The sequence below is a fragment of the Rhamphochromis sp. 'chilingali' genome (genome assembly GCF_963969265.1).
Source record: "Rhamphochromis sp. 'chilingali' genome assembly, chromosome: 11".
Taxonomy (NCBI): Eukaryota; Metazoa; Chordata; class Actinopteri; order Cichliformes; family Cichlidae; genus Rhamphochromis; species Rhamphochromis sp. 'chilingali'.
Genome location: NC_137938.1, coordinates 261,620 through 287,743, shown reverse-complemented (window position 1 = coordinate 287,743; position 26,124 = coordinate 261,620). Strand labels below are relative to the sequence as shown.

The following is a 26,124-nucleotide window of genomic DNA, read 5'->3' as shown; positions in this document are numbered from 1 at the left end:
CTCGACATGTGCAAAAATGGGGGGGGGGGGTGTAGAGGAAGAACATTATATATATATATATATATATACACATATAGTATATACACTGGGTGAATGTGCAGTAGTAGCAGCAAGCAGGTGAATTCTGTACATTAATATGAATAGATATCTGACTATTTTACAGGATAGACAATATAAACATATTTAAAATTAAAGGAATTGAAATGTACATTGTTCCTTGGTTTAGTGTCTGGAAGAGAGTCCTGTCTCAGTCAATTATAGATGATGTGAGAGGGCGGGTGTGTGTGTTTAGGGCACGGATGGCTTGGGGATAGAAGCTCCTCTTGAGTCTCTCTGTCCTTGCCCGGAAGATGCGGAACCTTCTACCAGATTGCAGAAGTTGGAACAGTTTGTTGCCAGGATGGGACGGGTCCTTCAGTATCTGCGCTGCTCTAGTCCGGCATCTCCTGGTGTAGGTGTCCTGAAGCGGGGGGAGAGCAATCCTGCAGCAGCGTTCTGCTGTACGGATCACTCTCTGGAGAGCTTTTTGGTCCTTCACACAGCTGTTCCCGAACCACGATGTCATGTTCTGTGTGAGGATGCTCTCCACAGCGCCTGTATAGAAAATCCTGAGGATCTTTGGAGAGACCCTGAACTTCCTCAGTTGTCGTAGGTGATACAGGCGCTGCCTAGCCTTTTTGGTCTGGACCTGAATGTGGGCAGCCCATGTCAGGTCTGAGGAGATGTGGACACCAAGATACTTGAAGGACTGCACCCTCTCCACTGGAGCTCCATTGATGATGATGGGCTTGTAGTCTCTGTGCTGACCCCTTCTGAAGTCCACCACCAGCTCCTTGGTCTTGCTGACGTTCAGCTGGAGGTGGTTGTCCTGGCACCACGATGCCAGATTCTTCACTTCATCCATGTAGGCCACCTCATCGTTGTTGGAGATGGCACCCAACACCACTGTGTCGTCAGCAAACTTCACAATGGTGTTGGAGCCATGGGTGGCCACACAGTCTGAAGTGTAGAGGGAGTAGAGCAGTGGCGAGAGGACACATCCCTGAGGTGCTCCTGTGTTGATGGTGAAGGCGTTGTTGGCGAGGAATTGTGTAATTATAAGAGCACCGAGGCGTATAATTACCTGCACAGCAACAACATTGATAAAGTACTGCTCAACAAACAAGACGACTTTATTTTTCTTAAAGCAGCTGTAGAGCCGAGCCAGAGCGCTAATCAAGCTAAACACTTAGCAAGGCTAATGCTAAGAGAAAGTGGAGTAGTGGAGACAGTCGGCTGTTCCTGTATCGCCGGATTAGGGAAATCATGTAGCCATGCTGCTGTTCTGTGGAGGGTATTTCACTTATCTGGATATCACAATGTTTAAATGACTGAAACAGAAACACTGGACTGGTCAAAGGCTGACTGGGGAGTCACGCTACTGCCATCTACCCAAGTATTACATGGAGCACTGTTTACTGTTTACATGTCAGTGCCACTCGTTAACTTTGTGTGGGCTTTATGCTGCACAATCACAGGTTAAATACACCACTTTATTTGAAGCATCTGTAGCACTGCCTCAGTTCTGGATGTTTCCACAGACTCCTCTGTGCACCTAAAGGAAAGGTCAAAGGTCAGCAGCACATGTAGTTGGGACAATTCTTCAGTCGCACAAACTATACAATTATTTTCCTCCAATGACGACTTTTCACTTGCAGAAATGGTCCTGTGTGATTTCCAGGCTGTGATATAAAAACTAGTTCCTAATGGCAGCGACTCACTCAGTAAACATGTGTTTCCTTCACCAACCTCACACACAGATCCAATAAGATCAGGAAGTGGGCAGTATAGTACAATATGTGTTATTTTGTGCTGCACTGCCCAAACTAAAGATCTGCTGAAGTGTTGGAAATGATCCAGATGTTTATTTTGGACGATACAGCAGAAGATCAGACATGAAAGTGGAGATAACACAGAAGACCTGCAGCAAAGGTCAGAGGTCAGACTGGGCCCCTGGATTCAACAATGAGCCAATGATCATCAAGCAGTGACTAAAGCAGAGCCCTGACGTTCTGACATTCATCACACAGTCAGAACAAATGTCTGCTGATGACTTCATCTCATGAAACGACTGATAGATGTCAGTTCATTGATCAGCTGAGCTGCTGATCTTCATCGTCACAGAAACATTCAGCTTGTTTCAATCAGTAAATAACTCCCACTACTCTCAGTTTGAACTGTTCCCACTCAAAATGCTGTGAGAACAATGATCATTGTAGGACTTCACAAACATCACGTGTTGTTTTCCACATGTAAGATCAGCAAACACACAGAAACTTCCTGTTGCCACACGGCCTCTAAAATCTCTTCCACGCTTTCTGTCTGAAGTCCACTCTCTGTGTCGGATCCACAGGAAACAACAAGATCTTATTAAGATGGTTTTCAATGTGTCTCCTTCCAAAAAGTCCAACCAATGAACAAATGTGTGTATTTGTGGAGGCCGAACAAAAGCATGACACATTTCTCTGTTTCTATAAACTGGAGTCAAACACAAACAGGAAGAGTTTCACTGACAGACTCCAAAATGCCCCACAGTGGATCAAAGGGAAATCCTACAGTGTGGCCAGAGACTCTTAATGGCTCCAACATCAACACATCCACAATGTTGGATCCAGTTCTGCCTCACAGAGTTACTAAGACACACCCTCTGCCAGCATCACAACAGCTCCACCTGCTTCACCTGCCTCCTCAGCATCTGTACACCTGAAGAGAAAAGAAAGGCTCCAACAGCTCAAATCTACAAAGGATTCATGAAGTTTCATCCAACAATAACATGTTTGCCTTCCACAGTGTGCTGTTAGACACCACTGTACCTCTGCCATTTCAAAAAGAGCAGCTTGGGAACATTTTGGCTCCAAACACTTTGTGTTTAAGTTCTTTGTTTTCTTTGTGAAGCCGACAACATCTGGAGCTTTTTGACTCATAGAAACATCATTTTGTTCTTTAGATGACAGCAGATTGGGACTGAATAATCAATCACTATCAAACCAATAAAGACAAACATGCTGATTTTACAGGAACTTTGTTGGAGAAGCTGTAAAGACATGAAACTGGTGGAGATCCCAAACCAGTTGATAGTGCTGGTTATTCCAAATAAAGCTGTTTCCCTTTGAGATGAAATGACTTTCTGTCCTGATATATAATAAAGATGTTGTTGTTTTTGAGCCCCTGTATTAAAAGTAGCTTAAAGTCAGCTTGAGTTTGATGTCTTTATGTCAAAGCTGCTCATGATGTTGAGCTGCTGATGGAATAAAAACAGTGAAAAATCTCCTCAATATAAAAGCATGTAGTCCAGACTTAAATGTAGCCTGTTGTTAGCTGAGGTCCACACACAGTGTTTGACAGTGTAAAGTGTGTGAAAGGGCTGCTGGTGGAGCTCACTAGGATGAGCAGGTGACCACGAGGTGGAGAGCAGCTGGCCTGGCTTTGACCCGGGCCACGCCCCCTTTCTCTCTGCTTTGCTGTCACTTATCTTCACTGCTCTGTCCAATAAAGCTGAAAAAGGCCCCGAATCAAAGAAATCTGCTGCAGCCTCTGAAATGTCTTCTGTTTCCTTCCCGACGGCTTTTTCACCGTCAGCCCATCAGACAGTCCAGCAGCATTTATGATGATGTCATGATGTTGAAGAGGCTGCTACGGTGGCCTCCCATGACCCCCAGCCTCATCACAGCTGAGATGGCAGTTAAGAAGCTTCCTGAAAAACACTGAACAGTGAGTTCACTGTGGCATATGACAGATTCAGCTTTCTGTGTGCAAATGTGTCTGTGTCGACCTTTCAAATGCTGCTGAATCCAAAACATCAGCGGCTCCTTGACTGCTCACTTCATGCACTTCTGTCTGTGTGACAGTCCAATGACATCACAGCTGTTTCCACCCCCAGTGTCTCAGGACTGGACACCTTTAAACATGTCGAGGATCAAACAGCGTCCAGCTAAACACACATGAAACTATCAAAGCTGACAATCATTCCAATAACATCTAATGGTGCATATATATAGACACAGGACTACAAGGAAATGGCTCTCAGCACCTGGCTGTGGGAACAAATGAGTCCCTGTTTGTGTTCAGATTGTGTGCATGTTTTAGACGTGTGTCACATGTAGAAACACAACAATCCCACAATGACACAAAGATGTGTTTGACACAACTGTGCAGCTGTAAGTTGTTTCTAATGATTCATTGAAGCTCTTCTAACATTCTGGAGACGATCAGTACATGAATCTGTTCAACACGACAACAATTTGACTTCAGTGTGAACGTTTGCATTAAATAACCTTCTTCATCCAGCTGACAGCATCTTCATCCTATGATATGAACAGTTCCTCCTGTTGATGACAAACCTCTGACAGGATCTGCTTGAGGAGCTTTTTCATGTGCAGCTCTCTGAGCTCAGGGCTGAGCTGCTGTTTCATCTTTAAGAGCTGCTGCCTCCTCGCCGGACTTGTTCTCCTCTTCTTCTCCTAATGACACCATTTCTGCTTCATATCTTTCACTGGGCCTAAAACAGATGAAGAGTAGATCTGCTGCTGTTCACTGTTTGTGTCAATATGGAGAAACATGAAAGACAAACACAGAACATACAGAGAAATGTAGACAGGATGTGCAGCCAGTGCAGTAAATGGTCTCAATATCAGCTCTTTAGAAAATGATCCTGATGAACATGAAACTAACATCCAATGAGAAACAGCTTCCTTGTTTCATGTCCAATAACAATAAATGAAGAGCTAATAAAGAGCTGTTCTATTGTAAAATGCTGAGATGATTATTAGACAGAACCCAGCGGCTCACCAAAAGCCTGCATTGAAAATCTATATGACAGTCATCTATGCTCATATATGGCAAAATCCTGTAACTGTCACTGTGTTTTTCATCTGTGCTCTTGTTGGTTGGACAAGTTTGTAAATGACAAAGAGCTCAGTGGACTTTGCATCCATCAGATCCTGTTAGATGTTTGTTTTTCCTTCACAGCTTTGTGATGAAGGCTGAAGAACAGAGATATGAACTATTGCCAACATGAATCCTGATGCATGACGTGGGCATCGACCCACCACAGCAACACTCAGCTCACCTCATTCCAGGCGCTTGTCTGCTGGAGACCATGAGCCTTGTTAGTCACACATCAGTACCGTGGTAGGAAACAGCCTCCATCATTTCATTAGATCTGAATTTGGACTGTTTCCCTCTGGATGAACCAAGTCTGTCAAATCTATTGATCCAACACAAACAAACACATTGGCTCACAGTCAGATTGGCTTTGTATGGATGGTGTAACAGGGGGCTGGGAAAGGATGCTGAAAGCTGAATATAATACAGAACAATAACAGGACATATAATAATGCAGCAAACATGATCTTCAACAGGCACACTTCTGTTATTCATGATCACAAACACAAAGAAGTTGTGCAGCCCTGATATCAGCCCTAATATATGAGTGTGTTTGCCCAAAGACTGAAACAGCATCAACATGACAGCTGTAAGAAATCTCTCAGCCTTGTTTGGCAGAAGATCCCTGCAACAAAGATTGTAGCTGAAAGATGAGGTGTGTAAAGTTTGCTCTGTGGGAGGGTTGAGGCTGTTTTTAGACCTTTGATAGTTTCCAATCCAGTTCTGAAAGACAGGAATAAAAACAACATCATTAAGATCAGATCATGGAGCTGTTTGCTGCCTTGTTTCTATCTTCACATTACAAGACTTTACTACAATAAAGATGCTGACATGTATCTGTAGCAACAACATCATTGAATCTAGAACAACTGGAGCCAAACCAGTGGCTCTGCTGGGATCACTGGTGAGCCAACACTTCCTTGTTGATGCAGATTTCAGGGCTTCCTTTTGCTCCTCCGTTATAACTGTTCTCTCTTCTCAACACATGATGACACAAAGGAATCAGCAGTGACAAAGATGATGCTGAAGAGAAGCACACACTTCACACATATAACAGACCAGTGCAGTTACACACACCTCTGCTTGACATCAGGCCTCAAACAAAGACACAAACACTAACTTGACTCTAAACAGAAGAAACGAGCAGCTGTTTCTGTTCTGAGCTTATTTATATTTGACACACATGCTTCTCTTTGTGCAAACACACATCGCACTATAAGGGTAACCTCGCACACAATGATTGGACAGCACAGTGATGATGCTGGGAGATCCTATACGCAGCAACACAGAAACACTGAGAACTTTAAACAATGATTATATTGAGATCAGCAGCCGACCCAGTCTAGATAAAGGCGAGCAGCTGGGACCGCTGCTGCACCACAAACAGGTTTCAGTGTTTCCATGTGTGTGTGTGATGTCTTTACTTATACTGGTCAATAGACTTTAGTCAACACATCATTGAAAGGTGTTACACATGAAATAAAAACAGTGTTTATTCCTCTGAAGCAGCTGCATTATAACCAATCTGCTCCTTTGTGGCCGTTTAAAACAGCTTTAATAAACAGCACACAGTGGTCCCGCTTTTCATCCGTCACTGCTTCGCTTTTTCGCTGAGTTTTTATTGCACAGTACAGCATTGCATTCTGCAGCCTGATTGACAAATCTCCTCCATGTCGTGTCTCCTGCGCTTGCCAAATTTATCACGTTTGGTTTTGATAACCATCACGTCCAATAGAAAAAACAGCACAAAAACACCCATAACTATGAGCTTCATTCGGAAATAGACACCTGCAGCGCGAGGGAAAAAGGCGCACGAAAGTGGCAGGCAGATGAAGACAAAACGCGGGTACGGCGAGGACGTCCTTTACGCCGCTGCTCTGCTCTCCACAGTAAATAGAGAAAGGAGACTCTCTCTTCAAACGCCAGCTCGACAGCTGCCATCTAGCAAAGATACCATCTGGCACAACTTCCTCCCACGTTCCTCCCACATTACCGGTTCACGCACGTCAAAATTGCATATTATGACACGCGATGAATTTGCAATGAATTCGCGTTGGACACGCGTCGATGTGCGAATTTGCACGCGTCAACTTAGGGGCGTCTGGCGCGTTTTGATCACGTCTATCACGTTCAGTGTGAACACACCGTAAAATACCACAGCTCTAAGATGGAGGCTGATTAGAAGCAGATGGCAGAGCGATCAAGTGCAGGTGAGGCCACAGCTGTGCGGAGGAGCCTCCGGGTGGAAGGCCCTCCGAGCCACGCCCTCCCCGGAAGCGCGAACTTCTGTAAACAAACCCCGCGGCTGGGAGAGAGGAGAAACAGGGAGAGAATACACACAAAGGTGAGGTCATGTAATTTGATTACCAGTCTGACAGGGATTATGGTGTTAAAAGCCGAGCTAAAATCAGTAAAGACAAGGCTGATGTAACTGTCCTGTGAGTGAGCTACGGTTGTATGGAGGGCTATGGCATTCTGAACTGTTCTTCCTGTGAACTGAGGATCGAATGTGTGAGTTCTGACCAGTTTCTCGAGACACTTCGAGATGACTGGAGTAAGACCCACTGGCTCTGCGAGGCGCTAGAAAACTAAATGAAATGTTTATTAAGGGAGAAATGTTTCAGGAACCTGGGTTGATAGTTTATCTGAAGCAACATCACATCAGAAACACTCCCACCTCTGACCCAACTACCCAACCACAGCAGAGCGCTACTCTGGCAGGTCCAGCGTCAGCACCTGTAAACTGTCAGTGTTGATTGGTCCGGGTCCAACAAACTGGTGGTTGGTAACCAGCAACAGCACTTCAATGACGGGCACAAGAAGCTCTCTTTAAAAAGAAGAGTGAGGAGGTGCAGAAGGAGCTGCCTCCAGTCTGTAAGTGCTTCTGAACGTTAGCACTGCTAACACCTGCCTGTCCCACTGCCCACCCCCGGATCCTTACAGACTTACTCTCTGGACGCTCCCTGTTGCTCTCCCAGATCTCTTACCCCTCCATGGCTCGCCTGCTCCCACAAAGAAGTAAGACTGTTTTCAAATTCACACTTTTCTCACTGCAGTAATGGCTGGAACACCTGCTAACCCCTGTCTCCCTCATTGCAGTGACTTTGAGAATTTTCTGCCTCCTAATTCCTCGCTGGCCACATCTCTCGGTTCCTGCACTGGACGTTACCCGGTGTCAGGTTCCTCACTCAGGTCTGCGAGAGCCCCAAGACTCCCTCATGGACCCCACCTCCCAGTTAGACACAGTGGTTACAAAGCACCCTGTTTCTCAGTCTGTGTTGTGTTGCCTGTAAGCATCAATGTGTCATAGAGGCACTCGAGCAGTCTCATAGAAGTGAGGTAGCGCTCACAGTAAAGTGTTTGTATTCTCATGTTAGTGTTCTCATTGAAGAAGTCAAGCTGAGCTCACAGTATAGTAGTGGTACGCTCATTCTCAGAAGTCAGGCTGTGTTTTCACTTTAGTAGTTCTATACTCGTTCACAGCAATTCTCAGAAAGGTTTAAGTTATTGAATTATTTCCCGCTTAATCGTTGTGTTTTGTAATTATTGCATTCTTGTTCACTTTGTGTTTTCTCTCAGACTCTGTTTGCTTCGCTCATACGCTCTGCGTCTCTGAGTGGTTTTCGCATCTGAGTCCATTCACCTGTGTCTAGCTTTCTGGCTGTGACATGAAGCGCCCATGATTCCCAGTAAAAGACTTCTACAAGAAATATGTGTTCAGTCTGTGTGCATGTCTGTGTGTTTAAAGTCTGCATAAAGATGATACAGGTTCATCCACAGTGTTAGGTCCATGTTCATGTGCATTATTCAAATCTAGTGGAGAGCGACAAAGAACAAAAACTTTGGACATGGAGAAAACATGCAGAAAATAAAATATTAACATCGTTAAACTTCCCAAAGTCTGTTCCTTGGTCTTCCTTGGTCTCTTGTGTTCTGGGGGCCTCTGGATGTCTGGAGTTTTGATCTCCTCCACACCTGCTTCATACCCTGGAGGACGGGGCTGTGGCTCCCCACACTCCCTAGCAGATCGTTACATGGAGAAACCTTTGGAATGCAAGCATGCTGATCCACACAGGTATGCACACAGGTGTACACACGGGTGTTCACAGACGCGGACTACAGCTTTCTTGGCTGCTGCCTCAAAGCACATTGTGCGCTGTCTATCTTGCGTGCTGCACAATATCGTTTATTATTTAGTATCTACTGATATCTACTGCTAGCTAGTTTATTGTGATGGTGCCTGAAGAGAAAATCTCCGTCCCGGTTTCCCTCCAAGGCGTGAGCACCGATAAGCAGAGTTTTGTCCTTTCCTTATAAGATTCCTAATTATTCAAAGTAACACTCAAGTATGCCATTCAGCTGGGTTAGTTACAGCGCCGGGAGTAGCTTGGGAGAACAAGGAAACACAGACTGCTTCAGGTTGCCTTCCCAAACCAACTCAAAGGTTTATTTAGTACAAAACAGCTTATATAGAGGAAAAAAAGGTTCGTGTGTCAGCAGGTTCTCAGTTCAAAACCGGTACAGACCAAATAAGGAAACGTCTTCCTGCCTTCTGAGCAAAGAAGTATCCTTTGTGTAGTTTATCTCTTCAGTTACAATTTATGGTCATCCCAGCAAAATACACTCCTAGACATAGAATACAGAGTTCTTTCATTAGTGAATTCTGAAACAAACCACCTGGCTTTTTAACAAGCTCTTTTCTAAAAGATAAGGAAGGGAGGATGGGAGTAAGGAAGTGGTCTCGTCTCTGTGGTATTTTCGACCTTGGGGTACCAGCCTGTGATTCTTACACATCAATTCTTGGGTCACAGAGAAAGAGAAAAACAACTAGTAAATGGGCCTTATTGAGTAACAGTTTTCCTGTATAATATCACAATAAAACAATATCCTGTAAATGCTACCATGGTATCAAAATATCACAACAGTTCCCCCCTTTTATCATGAAATGATAACATAGTATAAAGACAGAATGTAATAACATAATCTAAAGACAAATCATAAACGTAAAACAAATCATGAATGTAACTAGTCCTTCGAGCAAGCTTAATATCAAAAAATCCTGAGAGCGTATACATGGTATCACACAACAGACAATAATCATCGAAAACATGCTGCAACGGTTACAAAGGCTACAATTAGTTCCTTCCATTTTCCAAACGTGTCCTGTAGCCACTTATCTAGCCACTGACCGTGACCTGTATTGGCAATTAGTTCTATCTGCAATGCTTCAAGTCTATTCATAGCTTGTGTGAATGAACCGTTAGGGGCGGTATTATTGGGAATGAAAGTACAGCATACATCTATGTAAACGTTATGTGAGTAAGCGGAGCGTTTTGTACGTCTCCTGTATACAGGCGTATCAGAGGTTTGTTGTATTAGTAGTTCTTGGGCTAAAGTTACTAGACCACAGGTACCGGTCCAATTAACAGGTAGAGCTAATCTAAGAGTATTATTGCACAACCAATAACCATGTGGGATTGGTCTAGTTAGGCGCGTGACCATGTGTGATTTAACTAACTCCCCCCAGTCAGTGTCCTCTAATACACCCTCTGGGGGAACAATGATCAATTCTCCGCTCGAACTTGAACTGTGTGTGTGTTCCTCCAGATATGATACAACTTCAGCCACAGAGACAGCTAGCCATGTCTCATTACAGCGTGCACCTGGGGAGTCAGAGAAGAATGTATAGTTATCCTTTGTATAATCTATGTGTGTGTCTGGGCCAGTTAACTTTAGTCTGCGCAGACATATCATACTAGTATTAAAATGGAAAGGGATCTGTCCTAAGGGCAGTGAGGGCTTTAACCTATTCTTAGGGCGTTTCATTGGGGCGCAGGTCCCTGCGGTGTCATTAGATAACTTCAATAATTCGCCTAATGGAGTCTCAGGGTTAGTTGGTGTGTGTGTGTGTCTAAGTAGGCAATCGAGAGGGCTCAGAGTCAACTGTAAAGTGTCTTTAAGGAGAGCATTATCTCCGCCGATTTTCTCTAGTCCCTCAGTAACGGGGAAACCGGATGTGGGGTATCCTACTATAACCTGTTCTGGATTACCTTTTGAACAGACATAACAGTTACTGTTTCCTAAATCACGAGCGGCTATTCTGGCATTTTCATACCAGGAGTTAGCTCCTGCTCTAGGGGGTGCATAAAATGGTTTATTAGTGGCGTCTATGTTGTCATTTACTGATTTTAGCGAGCGTGAGGAGTGCATTAAGTAGGTGTCTTGCAAAATAGAGCATGAGGTATTGTCAGCAAAATATGACCTGCAGAAATGTGAACATGGTTGCAGTTTACAATACAAAATAGCAAAGAAAAATCCTAAAGTTAATGTGATAGATATAATAAATAACCTAAATATATAAGAAAATATATAGGAAAAACAGTTCTTCAGTCGTCTCCTGGCCTGGTCCCAGGTTCGAGAGACATTGAATAAGCGCCGTGTGATGACAATGGGCATTTCATTTTCTCCATTATCAGGATGAAATGAGTCTGGCTTTATCAGATTAGACATCATGTGGTACTCTCGGCTTTCTGTTCCTGCTGGATGTTCGAGTACCTTGTCTTGTTCACGTGAAGGATCAAAGAGCTCTGAGTCTTGGCTCTTTCAGGTGTTGTGTGTTAATCAGTAATTGCGTGTGTGTAGGTGGATTGGATCCGGGCGCTGGCTCGCCGGAGATGTCATCTACCCGTGTGTATTTATTTGTTCTGGTTCCCGGCGCTGGCCCGCCTGAGTAGTCGTCTGCTTGATCCGACGCCTGAGATGGTCCGATTGGGCTGGTCTTAACCCTGCTGGCATGAATCCACTGAGGTTGTCCGTCCGTAAGGATGCTGGTTCTTCGTCACTGCCAGTACAGCCTGGGGGCTGGAAAACGCGCGGCCTCCCAGAGTGTCCTTGGTTTTAGCGACTTCACCAACACCGCATCTCCTGGTCTCCACTGGTGCGTTGGAGCTGTGGGGGGGAGAGGCTGAGAAAGACAAACTTTCTGATAGTTATTATTCAGTGTTTCTACCAAATTGTAGACATAGTCGGACAATGCAATATCTACATCACCTTCTGCTAGCGGTGCCCCTCTGGAAGCTGACCATGGTGTTGGAAATAGTCTTCCCATGATTATTTCAAATGGAGATAATTTGGTTACTGCAGATGGAGTCATAATGTATAAAATGGAAAATCTGGTTGTGGTAAATGCTGGTGTTTCGCTTTTGGTTTTCCTACATTAGTTCGTGCACATGTTAGACAAGTTGCTAATATGCTTTTTACTGCATGCAATGTTTTCTCAATTACAAATCTTGATTTTACAAATAAATCTTGATTTTACAAATCTTGATTTTATTGCCCCTATTACCCCTGGCAGTAGGGAAGATGGGAGGGCAATCAAACCCTCAAGATTTTGTATAGGCCATCCCTGTCATCTAAGGTACAGTCATTATTCTCCCAATAGGTGTAATCACATGCAGAGGCTTGCTCTTGTATGAATTTTAAATCAACATTTGTGTCTAAATAGTCTGGGAGTTTAACAAGTGGCAGCTGTACGGGCACAGATAATACTTCCTGTGGAGGTGCTGCAGCTGTGATGCAGCTGCAGCCTTGGCTGTCACGTCTGCTAAGGCATTACCTGTTGCTTCGTCTGTGTCAGCTGTACTGTGTCCTTTCGTTTTTACAACTGCAATGGCCAATGGTAGCTGTATAGCCTGCAAAAATCTTTGCACAAGATCAGAATTAGCAATCGGTTTTCCATCAGCAGATCTAAATCCTCTTTGTCTCCACAATGTGCCAAAGTCATGTACAACGCCAAACGCATAGCGGCTGTCTGTGTAAATTGTCACACGCCTATCCACATGGAGCTCACAAGCGCGTATTAAAGCCATGAGCTCTGCTTTTTGTGCTGAGTGAAATGGTAATGAGTGAGCCTCTAGTATGATGTCAGGCAATGTCACTACTGAATAACCACAAAGAAATGAGTTGTCATTCGGCCTTGAACAGGACCCGTCCACATAGACCGTGGCTGAGTCTGGAATAGGTGTTTGCTCTAAATCTGGACGTGGTGCTGTGGATTCCTGTATACGTGTCATGCAGTCATGAACGTCAAGCCTGTCTGAGCCATCCTGTCGGTCAGAGTAACACAGCATAGGATCAATAAATGTGCTGGCGAATTGGGTGTGCTGCTCGCTTTTATAGTGAGATTTGCATATGTTGTGTAGTTATGTTTGCTAGAATGGTCATGACCTGGTGATTGGTGTGTAGAATAGTGTCATGTGAGAGTGTGAGCTTCTCGCAGTCCCTTATCATGATAGAGCAAGCTGCTACTGCCCTTAGGCAGGCCGGCATTCCTGAACAACCACGGACAGCACCTTGAATAGAAGGCTACTGGACGGTAGCCACTGCCATGCTCTTGGGCCAGTACACCTGTGCAGGTTCACAACAGTCACACAGAATGTGGTCATGAAAAGAACAGTCTGGTATCCATTGTCTGCAATAGTTCACCATGCCTAAGAAGGACAGCATTTCCTTCTGTGTAGTGGGCCGAGGGACGGAGGTCACAGCTTTGACCCTGTCTGCAGTCATGGAACGTTTTCCGTGAGACAGTGTGAATCCCAAATATTGAACAGAAGTCTGACAGTACTGCATTTTCTTTGCCGATGCTTTGTGGCCAGTCTGTTGGAGGTGCTGGAGAAGCATGTGTGTAGCAGTTTGACATAGTTCCTCACTGGAGCACAGAGGAGGAGGTCATCCACGTGTGGATCAGGGTGCAGCCCTGGAGGAGTGAAGCTGTCCAGGGTAGCACGGACCACCATTGAGAAAGCAGCAGAGCTGTCTATCATGCCTTGGGGCAAACGAGTCCAAGTGTACTGCTTATTTCTATGTGTAAATGCAAATAACGGCTGTGTCTTCATGCACAGGTACTGAGAAAAAGGCAGAGCATAAATCCACCACAGTAAAATGTGTGGCTGTGGATGGAATAGATGTCAATATGCTGGGGACGTCTGAGAGGTGGCAGAGGCCTAATGACTGCATTAATTTGCCTTAAGTCTTGTATGAAACGCTATACGCCAGGTTTGTTAGGCTTTGGCACAGGATTGACAGGAGTGTGGGCTTTATTACTCCTATAGTCAATAAATCTCCTATGATGACATCTAGAGCTGCGGCTTTTTCGGTGGAAATGGGATATTGCCTGACATATACTGGCTTGTTGCATTTCATGAGCTGTGCGTGATGAGGTGTAAAGTCAATATAAGGTAGGTTAGATCTATGTGTCGACATGGTTTAGTTATGTCGTAACCTATGTCTGAGTTATGTGACAAAACCACTGTTTGACCTTCACTTGTGTGAGCAGTTATCATGTTGTTGAACAGTGTGAGAGAAACAAAAGTGTGGCTTGTTGCATTTGTACACGTTTTTTTTTTTTTGGCACAGTGTGTGACATGGAGTACCGGACAAAAAGATGTTGAGTTCATTCTCTGCTGAGGCGTCCAGCTGACACAGAGGCTGTTCCTTCTCCATCATGTCGGTGCATAGCAAAGAAAAAACATAAGCTGTTATCAGTGTCAGCAAACATTTCACCCTTTGTGTTAAATGAAATACACAAATTCAGTTTTGCTCTGGGTGTCTGCGGCTGCTGGAAAACTGAGCTAAATTTGCACCTCTAGCTTGTCCAACAGTGCATAAAGCGTTTTATGAATACTAGGATAGATTCATCAGGCTTCTGTTTACACATAGTTACTGCATTTAAGTCAATTTTGTCTCTGGACATTGTTAGCAGGAATTTCTTTAGATTCTTAAAGAAATCGGTGATTTTGTCATTATTTACCCACAAAAACTCTGCAGTTGTGGATGCTTTATCATGCTTTGGGTCTAATTCACCTATCTCTCTTATGAGTTGTGACTCGGTTACTCCAGGAATGCATTGACACAATATGTACCTGTAATCCGGACCACCCAAATGGTGATATCTGGTACTTCTCTGTAGTGCAGAGACAAAGGCTGTAGGATTTTTAAGAGGATCGGGAAGCTCTTTAATAGTTGCCACTAATTCTGAGATTTTAGGGGGCTGAATACAACACTGATCTCCTATTATCTTAAAGGGGTAAGTGTCATTGACGTCACTAGGTTTTGATTCTGTTTGTTTACTACCGCGAGTGTTGGCGTAAGGACCTTTCTCATTCCGGCTTTGTTTTTCCTTTTTTCCTTTTAGATAAGTCTTTATTAAAGTTCGGGTAACAGGTATTTCTTTAGCTACCTCTAAACCTCTAGCTACGATATCGTGGCGTTTCATGTGGGTGTCTATCGTGGACACTGCCTGATGCAAAAGTTTTTCTTCATAGTCGTCTAAATTGTTTTTCATAAGTTCCTCACATTCTTCTTTCAAAAGTTTTTCTCTTTTTTTTTATGTTCTGCTAATTCTTCCTCGCGGCGTATATATTGTTTTTCCTGATCTTGTTCAATTAGGTGTCTAAGATCCGTTGCATGTGATTCAGATTTTTCGTCGCTTTCTTTTGAGCTGGTTGGATCAGAATGCTGACATTGTTTACGTGCAGCTGCTACAGCGACTATTAATTCGGTCTCATCGTAAGGGTGTGGGGCTGTAGGCTGAACGGCTGAACATGCAAGACTAGCTTTTCCTGCGGTAGGTTTATGTTCTTTGCTAGAGCCTGCACTAGTTTTATTTGATGTTAAAGCATCTACACCTGGTTCCGGTCCCTTTTTCCATAGTGGTAACATTTGATGTATCACGTCGCGGCATTCTATCATATATTTTCTACAGGACTTTTTAAGCAGACTACTTTTCTTATCGCAAATGGTATTCAACATTTCTACTGACCTGGTTTCTGGCGATAATCGTTCGGGATAGGGCTCCGAAAAGAGATTAGAATGCATTGAACTTACAGTTCTTAAGTTGTAAACAAAGTCAGTCACGTAAGTACTTCCGCATGTTCTGGTTACGTAATCATGGAAGTCTTCACCGATTCGCGGACGTGAGTTGCACGTGACCGGAAGTGGGAGGCGTACTGAGCCGTTATTTTTATATTTTATTTTATTTTTTGGTTTTACAGTTAATTTCGATTTTTTCTCGGACCTGTCTGTGGTCTTTGAATTATTCTGACCCATGTTCAGTGATTTCCAGAGGGGTTTACACGCTTTGAAGGATTTATGTTAGTATTTTGCTGTGGCACAGCTGAGGTTACTTTAAATTTATTGCTAGCAATTTTTGTTTGGGTGAGCAACTTCTCACTTAACGAGCAACTCCTCGCAATACAACAGGCAACTCCCTGTGTCTTTCTGCTTTTAATTTACTTTATTCGGGGACTAAGGAAGTCGTCAGTGTATCTCTCTGGATCACTAAGTGAAACTTCGTCAGCATATCCCGTTTTTGTGGGTCGATCACTGAGAGAGGTATAATACGGTCTTTATATAAATATGAAAGACGCATATTTACCTTCGTCAGCGATCCCACTTCTTAACACCAAATTGAAGAGAAAATCTCCGTCCCGGTTTCCCTCCAAGGCGTGAGCACCGATAAGCAGAGTTTTGTCCTTTCCTTATAAGATTCCTAATTATTCAAAGTAACACTCAAGTATGCCGTTCAGCTGGGTTAGTTACAGCGCCGGGAGTAGCTTGGGAGAACAAGGAAACACAGACTGCTTCAGGTTGCCTTCCCAAACCAACTCAAAGGTTTATTTAGTACAAAACAGCTTATATAGAGGAAAAAAAGGTTCGTGTGTCAGCAGGTTCTCAGTTCAAAACCGGTACAGACCAAATAAGGAAACGTCTTCCTGCCTTCTGAGCAAAGAAGTATCCTTTGTGTAGTTTATCTCTTCAGTTACAATTTATGATCATCCCAGCAAAATACACTCCTAGACATAGAATACAGAGTTCTTTCATTAGTGAATTCTGAAACAAACCACCTGGCTTTTTAACAAGCTCTTTTCTAAAAGATAAGGAAGGGAGGATGGGAGTAAGGAAGTGGTCTCGTCTCTGTGGTATTTTCGACCTTGGGGTACCAGCCTGTGATTCTTACACATCAATTCTTGGGTCACAGAGAAAGAGAAAAACAACTAGTAAATGGGCCTTATTGAGTAACAGTTTTCACTACAAAGCAATATCCTGTAAATGCTACCATGGTATCAAAATATCACAACAGTGCCGTTTTGTTTTTTATTATGTTGCTCTTTGTTGTTTGCTTTCTCTTCTTTTTTTTTTCTCCATACAGGCGACCCAGGTGTTTTTGTTTTTGTTTTTTGTTTTTCCTTTCTAAAAAAAGAAAAAAAGAAAAAAAAGAGGAAAAAAAAAAAGAGAAAGAAAGAAAAAAAAAACCCTTCCCAAAGTCTGGGGGGCGCAGAGCCATTGCAGGGGGGGAGCGTGGTATGAAAAGGGACGAAAACAAAACAAAAAAAAGCTTGGACACTGCTAGCACAGGGCACCCACACAAATGCAAAGCAGGAGTAGAAGCATCGCAGAATATGTTTCCAAACCAACTTCATTCTAAGCCAAAGACAAGAAAATATGGTGAAGCAAATCTTCCCTTTGGCTTCACCTGCACAAGTGCCGAGGTAGGTCTCCCTGCAGGATTCTTCTTGTAAAACAAAGGGGGCCCAGCGAAAAAAGTTTGGGAACCGCTGTCCTAATGCAACACTGCACACACTGCCGTGGAGCTGCTCAGTGTTAAATAGTAACAGAGTAACACCCCTGACCTGTGCAAGGACATCATTTGAAGAGGCTATTCAATCAATAATCAATAACATTGTTGCCTTTTTTTCAGGAAACTGTTTAATAACCAGCAATCACAAATCTGAGGACCATTAAACACTTCATGACTCTTGTTTTTGAACAGCCTGCTCGATGAAGATTACAGAGAATAGTGTTGTAGTTCAGCCTGACCAGATCTGAACTGGTCAGGCTGAACTGACCACATGGTGGCAGTATAACAGTCACAGCATTCCTCCACAGCATTAAACCTCTATAAACTTTGTTATTACTGATTTTGCCTTGTGTAGTTGATGGTAGCTACTAAGGCACATTAGCATAACTGCTGATCTTTGGACTAAAAACATGTTTTTTTAGTTAATTTAAAGGCAGAATCAGAGTTTGAAACAACATTCAGAACTGCAGTTAACCTGTGTTTCATTCAGGTGCTGCAAACACATCAGCCGTTCCAGGACAAATTTCCAGCTCATGAATGCTGAAGATCTCACCAATTCACTGGGAAAACATCAGCCTTCAGCTGCAGTAGAGAAAATCCATGACTTCTAAAAGTTGATGGAGCTTCTAGTTCTTTAGTTTGCTCAGAATCTGAACTGCTTCAGGTGGAGCACTTTAGCTCTTTGACTGTGATCAGAAAGAAAGTCCATCACTCTGTGAGAACTTTCAGTGTGAAACTTTAGAAACATAAAGTATACCGAGCTTACAGAAAATGATCCTGGTAAAATCACATAAATTGCTGCAAAAACATACTAATAAATACATGCATGTAGCTGTAAAGAGTCTGCAGAGTTCCATATGTTGATCCATGTGAAACTACATAACTGATGGTGCCAGCTCTGTACAAGAGTCAGAAACACCTCCGTTCAGTTTCAGGGTGTGGTGGAAATTGGTGAGGATTTCATCTAAGGAGTCGTCTTTGGCCACCTGCTCCACGACCTGACCGACTCCGCTCTCTAACATGTGGTAATACCGCCTCAACTCCTCCAGCTCAGACCTCATCCGTTCCTCCACCTGCTATTTCTCCTCCTGAGCCTCCATCAGCTTCTTCTTGTACTCTGACTCCACAGCTTTTATTTCCTCCTCCAGCTTCTTCTTGAAGAACTCTCTGAGCTCCGACTCTCTCCTCTTTAGCATTTCTTCAACTTCCAGGTAGGTGTAGTTGGAGTAAGGCTGTATCCCAATTCAGGGTTTTCAGCCTTAAAGTACGCAGCCTCAACGATCCTCAAGGGCCGCGTACTCAAAGACCGCTAAGGCCGGAAGTGCGAGGCTTGTGAAATGGGGCGGTCTAGCCTCCGTTGCGCTGCCCAGGTTGCCTAGCAACTATGATACTAACAGCTGGAAACGTGTCATACAGCTTTGTTTGACAGAAATGAAGGAGAAAATCTTTTGTTCATGTGTTTGTTTCTACATGAGCTTTGATCATTCTCTGTAGTTAATCCTACAGCTATTGAACGGCGTATATTTAAAGTAAAGGCTTTAAAACCAAGTTAGTACAAACGTCACTAATGTCACATAACTTGTGGCCAACAGTAATGTTTTAATGTTCTTCATTATTAAACATTTGCACATAAATAAGTGACATAATATTCAGTACTTAAAGTTTACTCTTCGGCCGCCCCTCATCCGCCGTTTTTTTTCGGCAAAATTATCCACACCCACTGCCGCGCTATGCATTCTGGGATATGTTGGGCCACGAAGTCTACACCGCCACAGCCTTGAAATTCAGGGAAATGAAGGACGCATTTCAGGGCCGCATTTCGAGCAGCCTTTGAATTGGGACAGCCTTCGGCGCACAGCCTAAAACTCTCCTCCGTTGTCGGCCACCATCTTATCCACCTTCTCCAGCAGATTCAGGACTTGGCGGCGGTCATTGGTTTTGAGGTTGTTGAAGACATGGTATCTGTTTCCAGCCTTCTGCAGGACCTCCTGCAGCTCAGCTCCTGCCTCCTCCAAGGTCTCATCCAAGTCTGACTCAACTACATGTCCGTGAGTGAAGAGGATGATGGTGTACCTCCAGGCACCCTCTCCAAAGATCTCCTCCACCTTCTTCACAGCGTCTCTTTCCTCTGCTGTGAAGCGTCCAACCTTGATGACCAGCAGGATGGCGTGGGGCCCCGGGGCCGACATGTTGATGCATTTGGAGATCTCCCTCTTCACAACGTCTTCAGGCAGGAACGTGTCAAAGAGGCCGGAAGTGTCGACCACAGAGACCATCTTCTTAAACACCCTTTCCTGCTGCTTGGAGCATTCTGGGCTAAAAACACCACAGCACTTTACAGGAAGGGCCAGAGTCGTCTCTATTTTTTGAGGCGACTGAGGTCCTTCAACATCTGCCAGAAAATGCTGAGGATTTTCTATGAGTCTGTGGTGGCCAGTGCGATCCTCTATGCTGTTGCATGCTGGGGGAGCAGGCTGAGGGTCGCAGATGCCAACAGACTTAATAAACTGATCCGTAAGGCCAGCAATGTTGTGGGGATGGAGCTGGACTCCCTCAAGGTGGTGTCGGAGAGGCGGATGCTGTCCAAGATAAAGACAATGTTGGATAACACCTCCCACCCACTCCATGACATGTTGGTCAGTCACAGGAGCTCGTTCAGTGAGAGACTGAGATTACCGAAAAGCACCACTGAACGACACAGGAAATCATTCCTGCCTGTGGCCATCTCCCTGTACAACGCATCCACTTAACACACTGTTTGCTGCTACAACTACACATGTTTCTTTTCCAAATATTTATTTATAAGTGACTTATGTATGTATGTATGTATATATATGTATATATTGTACTATTCTTAGTTAGCGTATTGTCTGTCTTGTCTTAATGTTGGTTTAAAATGGAGCACTGTAACAAAAAATAATTTCCCCCAGGGATCAATAAAGTATTCTGATTCTGATTCTGATTCTGATTCAGCAGCCACTGAAGAGGAGAAAACATATATCACCTCATCTTAATTTAGATCAAATATGAACTGCGCAGAAATGGTATCCCGTTTTACACACCTACAGAGTCCTCGCTAAAATAAGTAACAGGTAAGGAATTCCTACTGCTGCTCCCCATTAAAAACTCTGTGTGTGTGTGTCTCTTACCTGATGAGTGACTGGAGATTTCTCTGAAGGCATCTCTTCCCAGGATGCTGTTTCCACTGGAACTCTTTCCTTCTCCAGTCTTCCCAAGCAGAACCAGCCTGAGATCAGACACTGAGCACCAGTGTTGGGTAAGTTACTTTAAATTAGTAACTTAGTTACATTACTAGTTACTTCTATCAAAAGTAACTCAGTTACTTCAAGTTACTCGTTACTTTCAAAGTAACTAGTTACTAGGGAAAGTAACTTTGGTTTTACTCAGAATTCTCTTGTTAACGCCTTGCTTCCATAACTGGATACCCAGCCAGAATTCTGATGGCAAAAGAGCCAAACGGGACAGGCAAAAAAAACCACAACAATGTGCTTAGGCACAGATAAAATCACTGTTTGATAAAATCACTTGTAGAAGCCATATTAGCACATCTTTTCAGTTTTTTTAGTTATGATGTTCCAAGAATTGGAAAACTAGGATCCATTTCAGCTTTAAGATACAAGTTTGTTCCTGAGAAAAGCGAAGCCAATGCTAAGCCAGGTGTTTTTGTTGGCCCTGAAATCTGTGAACCGATGCTCAACAATGACTTCAAAGGAGAACTGAAGCTAACTGAATCAGCAGCATGGGAAGCACTGGTGCAAGTTGTCCAAACTTTCTTGGCAATCACAGAGCAGGGACTTATGCTGAGCCTGTGGATAACATGCTGAAAGCATATCTGCTAATGAGTGCCAGAATGTCACTGAAGATGCGCATTTTACATTCTCATCTCAACTTTTTCCCACCAAATCTGGGTGATGTCAGTGATGAGCATGGAGAAAGATTTCATCAAGATATAAAAGTAATGGAAAAATTCAATCAGAGCACGATGGCTGAGTTCTGTTAGTTCCTGCAAAGAGAGATGGATGTGCAGTATGCACAAAGCAAGTGCCGCAAACATTTGTGAGCATACTAACTTTCAAACTGACAGAAACATGCTTTAACACATCTTTGGTATTGTTTACTGTTTTGTTTTCAGAATAAATGTAAAACAATTTAGGTGAGAAGTAGTTTAAATGTCAATATTGTGGTGATATACCATATTGATATTGTGTCAAATATATATGTATATATATAGTGTCAAAAATGCCAGTGATATATATGTACCTCTAAACCTAACGTGCAAGCTTCAATTGGATTTCATATCTGAAATCAGTGTGAAAAAACTAGATAAAAATCTGGTCTATTCCCAGTAAGCAAATTAAACATATTTTTGCAGACCAGTGTTGTTTTACTAAATACTGTTTATTTTTAATTAATCAACAAATCATTTAGTCTATGAAAAAAAAAAAAAATTACCTAAAATATTAGCAGAGGATTTAGCAAATGAGTCTACAGATCTCAGATATTCAGTTTGTGTTCAGTGTCTGTCTGCATACCTGTCAGCAAGACTGCCCAACAACCACCACGCTAAATCTATTTATTACTTTCAACAAAGACGCTGGGTGAGCGTCAAAGTGCCTTTTATGCTGTTTCACCATTTCTGCTTAAGAAATCAGAAAAAGATGAATTAATTATTTGTTCTGGATTATTTTTCCTATTTCTGGGACTACAATCCCGGTTCACAATGATATTTGTGTTATTCATATAAACAAAACTGGAATGAATTTATGGAATTGTGCAATTTCACATAACTTTTGTTAGCTCTTTTTCACAGTTGTGCATTAAAGACATCTGCACAAAAAAAAAAAAAAAAGATACCCAGCCAGACTGCCAGTCTTCTAGCTTGCTTACTTGCCACAGTGCACTGTGCCACCTACCAACAGAAAGGAAAAGATAATGTGCATATTTCCACGAGAGAAATCCCACGCCTGGACCGTCATTGACTGCTGCCATGATTCTAGCCTACGTCACAGCGTCATGTGTGCTTTTTACATCCAACAAAAAACTGCAGTCGTGGTGCTTTGATTGTACTCAGAACTCTGAAATTCTGCCTTCTGAATAGGAAGATGTAGGTAACACCAGACTGCAGATGAGCTGCATACAGGGCTGGACCGGCCCACCATTATAGGAAACATCATAAAGCCTTTGAATGAAAACAAACGCTGTTGTGACAGTGATGTTCACTGTCTTGATGGTATATATGTATCAATCTATCAATCGTTTGTTGTAAGATTCAGATAATTATTTATTAAAAGCGAGACATTTTAAATGAGAATGAGAAAGAAAAGTGTTTCTTTGTGCCCCCCTTTCCCTGTTAATGCCTCTCACCACATATCCAACCGACATCATGACCAGCAGCTTTACAGCTGTGGCTCCAGCAAACATCAGCTGATACTAGAAATTAATATTAAATAAATTCTAACAACAGCTGATCAAGCTTAAACGTGCTGCTGTTGTTTAGCGTGACATCCGCTGGTTTCTTCTTTCTGGCGCAAAGTGGGCGATAAACAAACAAGAGAGAAAAGCCGATCAGCTGATCACTGATCAGTTTCATGATTGAAGTAGAAACAGGAGAGGGAGGGGGAGAGGATGAGAGAAGAAGAGGCAGCTGTGCAGCAAAGACACAGAATAAATCCAGCTTTGTGTCTTTTTCCATTGTAGCTGAAGTCCGGGACAAACTGTGTTCATTTTCAGCTCAACACGAAACGCGTAATATTTTCTCTGAATACGAGACGACTCTGTTTTTTACGGGACGGTTGGAAACTCTACTAACTAACCTTATGAATAAAATAAGATGAAACAAGTTCAACATCAGTAACATCATAGCACCCGCCCAGCTGTATATAAACTCCGTCATGCTAGCTAGTACGCAGTACGAGTTATTGTAACTGACTGTAAAAAGTCAGCACAAGGAAAATAAACTCCACCTAAACTTGATTTATATCTGACCCAGATGGACTGCAGGTCATAACTTCTTACCTGAAGTTCAGTTCACCTGACACTCGGACCAGTGGCCGCTTCAGGTCAGGGGCGGATCTAGAGAAATTTTCTTAGGGTGGCAAAATCAAAGCCTTTTTCCCCCAAACACATATGCAGGTGGTTACATATGGCTAAAATGATTCAAATGCAGTAAGTATGCACGTTTTTCATATAAATATAGTCTATAACTTAATTATTGTCTGTAGCCCACATGATTACACACTTTAGTTACATAAAACATGTGAGTTTTGATGTGTCGTGGAAAATTTAACAATAACCTGCAACACACCCAGTGAGCTTGATTTGAAGTGGGTTTAATAAACACATTGCAATGTGGAGAGAGCATCCCAGTGAAACACCAGGACCATCTCTGTGGCCACCGCCCTTACATCTTATATACAGACACACAAAGAACATCCACAGACTCTCACATGTTGCCCCTCTCAGGGGGGCTATACCTCCTCCCTCACAGAGAGAATTATGACCTTGTTTTCTGCTTGGCCGTCACCTAAAGAGTTACATCCCTGATAAGCAGAAGGAGTCTCACTATCTGTTTAACGTCTCCCATTACAACGGCCTCACTGTGGTAACTTTCCACATGCATGTAAACTAGTGACAGGAGTGCTCTTACTATGGTAAAGTGAGAAAGTGATATTACTATAACTAATGTGATGTGATTAAGTATGTGATTAATATATGAGAAAGAAATCTGCCACCACAGATGTTATGTACTTTATAGCCTGTATAATAAATAAATATGTAGCCCAATAAGTATAAAGCTACACAACATGGGGCGCTTCATTTACAAGCACAAGTCTAACTTAAGTTTCCCCGTTGCCTTGTTTGGTATCTTTTCAGCTCAACTGAATTTAGTTGTTTTTCACTGACATACTGCATTTGTCATGGATCGCTGTGTGGCAAGCAGGAGGAGGACCCAAATGCAAAACTCACAGACACGGGGATGAACTCGAGAAACACAGCTTTAATGCTGGTGTGGCAGGATGAATGTTATCCCTCGGTCCAACCCACTTTCAGCCTGGCCCATTAGGGGGCGCTGGTATAAATAGTGGCCATTTGAGTGTCTCTGCATCGCTTGCCTGTGATCTCCTTTTTGGTCACCTGACTTCCCCTCGGTGTGGTAGAGATCATTTGTGGGTTACTCCTCTGAAGTCTCCATCGCGGCTGGTCGTAGCTATAGAAGCCTCCTGAGCTATTCTGCTTACGTTCTATGACACGGCTTACTTGGTACGTAATCAACTTTTGTTACGCTCTCTGCCTTCTATTGTTCTTTTATAGTAATTATTTATTATGTTTCGCAGGAAGTGTGGGCCTTAGTTTTGCGCCAAGCTACGCGAACTGAAGTGCTGCTGTTTTGCCTTGCTGTGCTTTTATCGTCTGTTCCCGTTGTGAGATTTCTTTCCCCGCTGCTGTCAGCTTTTACAGTGGACGTCGGCGTGGACAACGGCCATATGCATGCCGGTTATCGGAGTCAGCTGGCGTGCATATTGATTGACTGTTAACTTGTCGTCGTGTGACGGCAAGTTGGAGCAGTACGGCGATTCCGTTTGCTCCAGATTTTAGAGTTTTATCCAGATTGTATGTTGTTTTATTGCTTTTGATTTGTAGTTTGGATTTTTGTTACACCACTGGTGGGAGGCCCTTTTTCTAGCTGTAGATCACCAGTGTGGTCCTGCAGTTGGGTTATCCCCCGGTGCTACACATTAGTTTGTTGTAATATGTTAAAATTTTCTTTGTTTCTTTTATTCAGATGCGGAGTGCCGACGTGGAGGAGACTAGGGTGCCTTGGTGGTGGGATCTCTTGAGTGTACACACCTGCCTTGTTTAGTTTATTAGTGTGAGTGTGTATTAGTGTGCTGCACTTGTGTTTTGGGTGTGTTTTCTTTCTTTAGTTTGTGTGTGGCATCCCTGCCCCTCCACTGGTAAGCCTCAGCTCTGAATACCTTTTTAAGCATATTTGTACTTGAATATTTATGATTGTGCTTTTATATGGTGTTTTAAATAATTATTAATAAATTGTGAATTTTTTGATCATTGAACCTCGTCTCTGGATTGAGTATAGCGAACCTAAGTGCCTTTCTGGTGATTTAGTGTTACTTTCAGTATTCTCTGGGTGAAATTCCCAGGGTGGCGTTGTCTTTTTAAAACTGCAAAGAGTATTTACTTTATATCCCATCCTCGTCTCGCCACACTGGCACGGCAGAACACAGGAAATACAAAACTAAACTGGGAAAAGTAAACTAACACTCGTAGGTAGACACAGGGAGATCCACACAACATGAGGGAGAACGCGACGCCGAACAGAGGGAGACGCAGACAGAAATACACAGAGGGTTAACGAGGAAAGTGGGAACACACGGGGAACACAGCTGACACAGACAACCATAACGAGACAGGGCGGGGTGAACATGACACTGACGGGAGACGGGCAGAGTCAAACAGGAAGTACAGAGGTTCAGACAGGAGGAGAGAGAGAGCATGGGGAAAACACAGACATAACGGGCTGGGGA

The 26,124-nt window shown here is 43.3% G+C and overlaps 1 pseudogene across 1 annotated transcript; it reads right to left on the bottom strand.

The window, feature by feature from the left end:
* Positions 1–4,428: 4,428 nt before the first annotated feature.
* Positions 4,429–25,071, bottom strand: LOC308405508 (GTPase IMAP family member 9-like; annotated as a pseudogene). The gene is made up of 9 exons: positions 25,038–25,071; positions 20,710–20,820; positions 19,426–19,919; positions 18,465–18,792; positions 13,275–13,329; positions 11,775–11,871; positions 7,873–7,925; positions 7,637–7,750; positions 4,429–4,537 (listed from the first exon to the last, which is right to left on the bottom strand). The product of its transcript is annotated as a GTPase IMAP family member 9-like (transcript).
* Between the last annotated feature and the right edge of the window lie 1,053 nt (positions 25,072–26,124).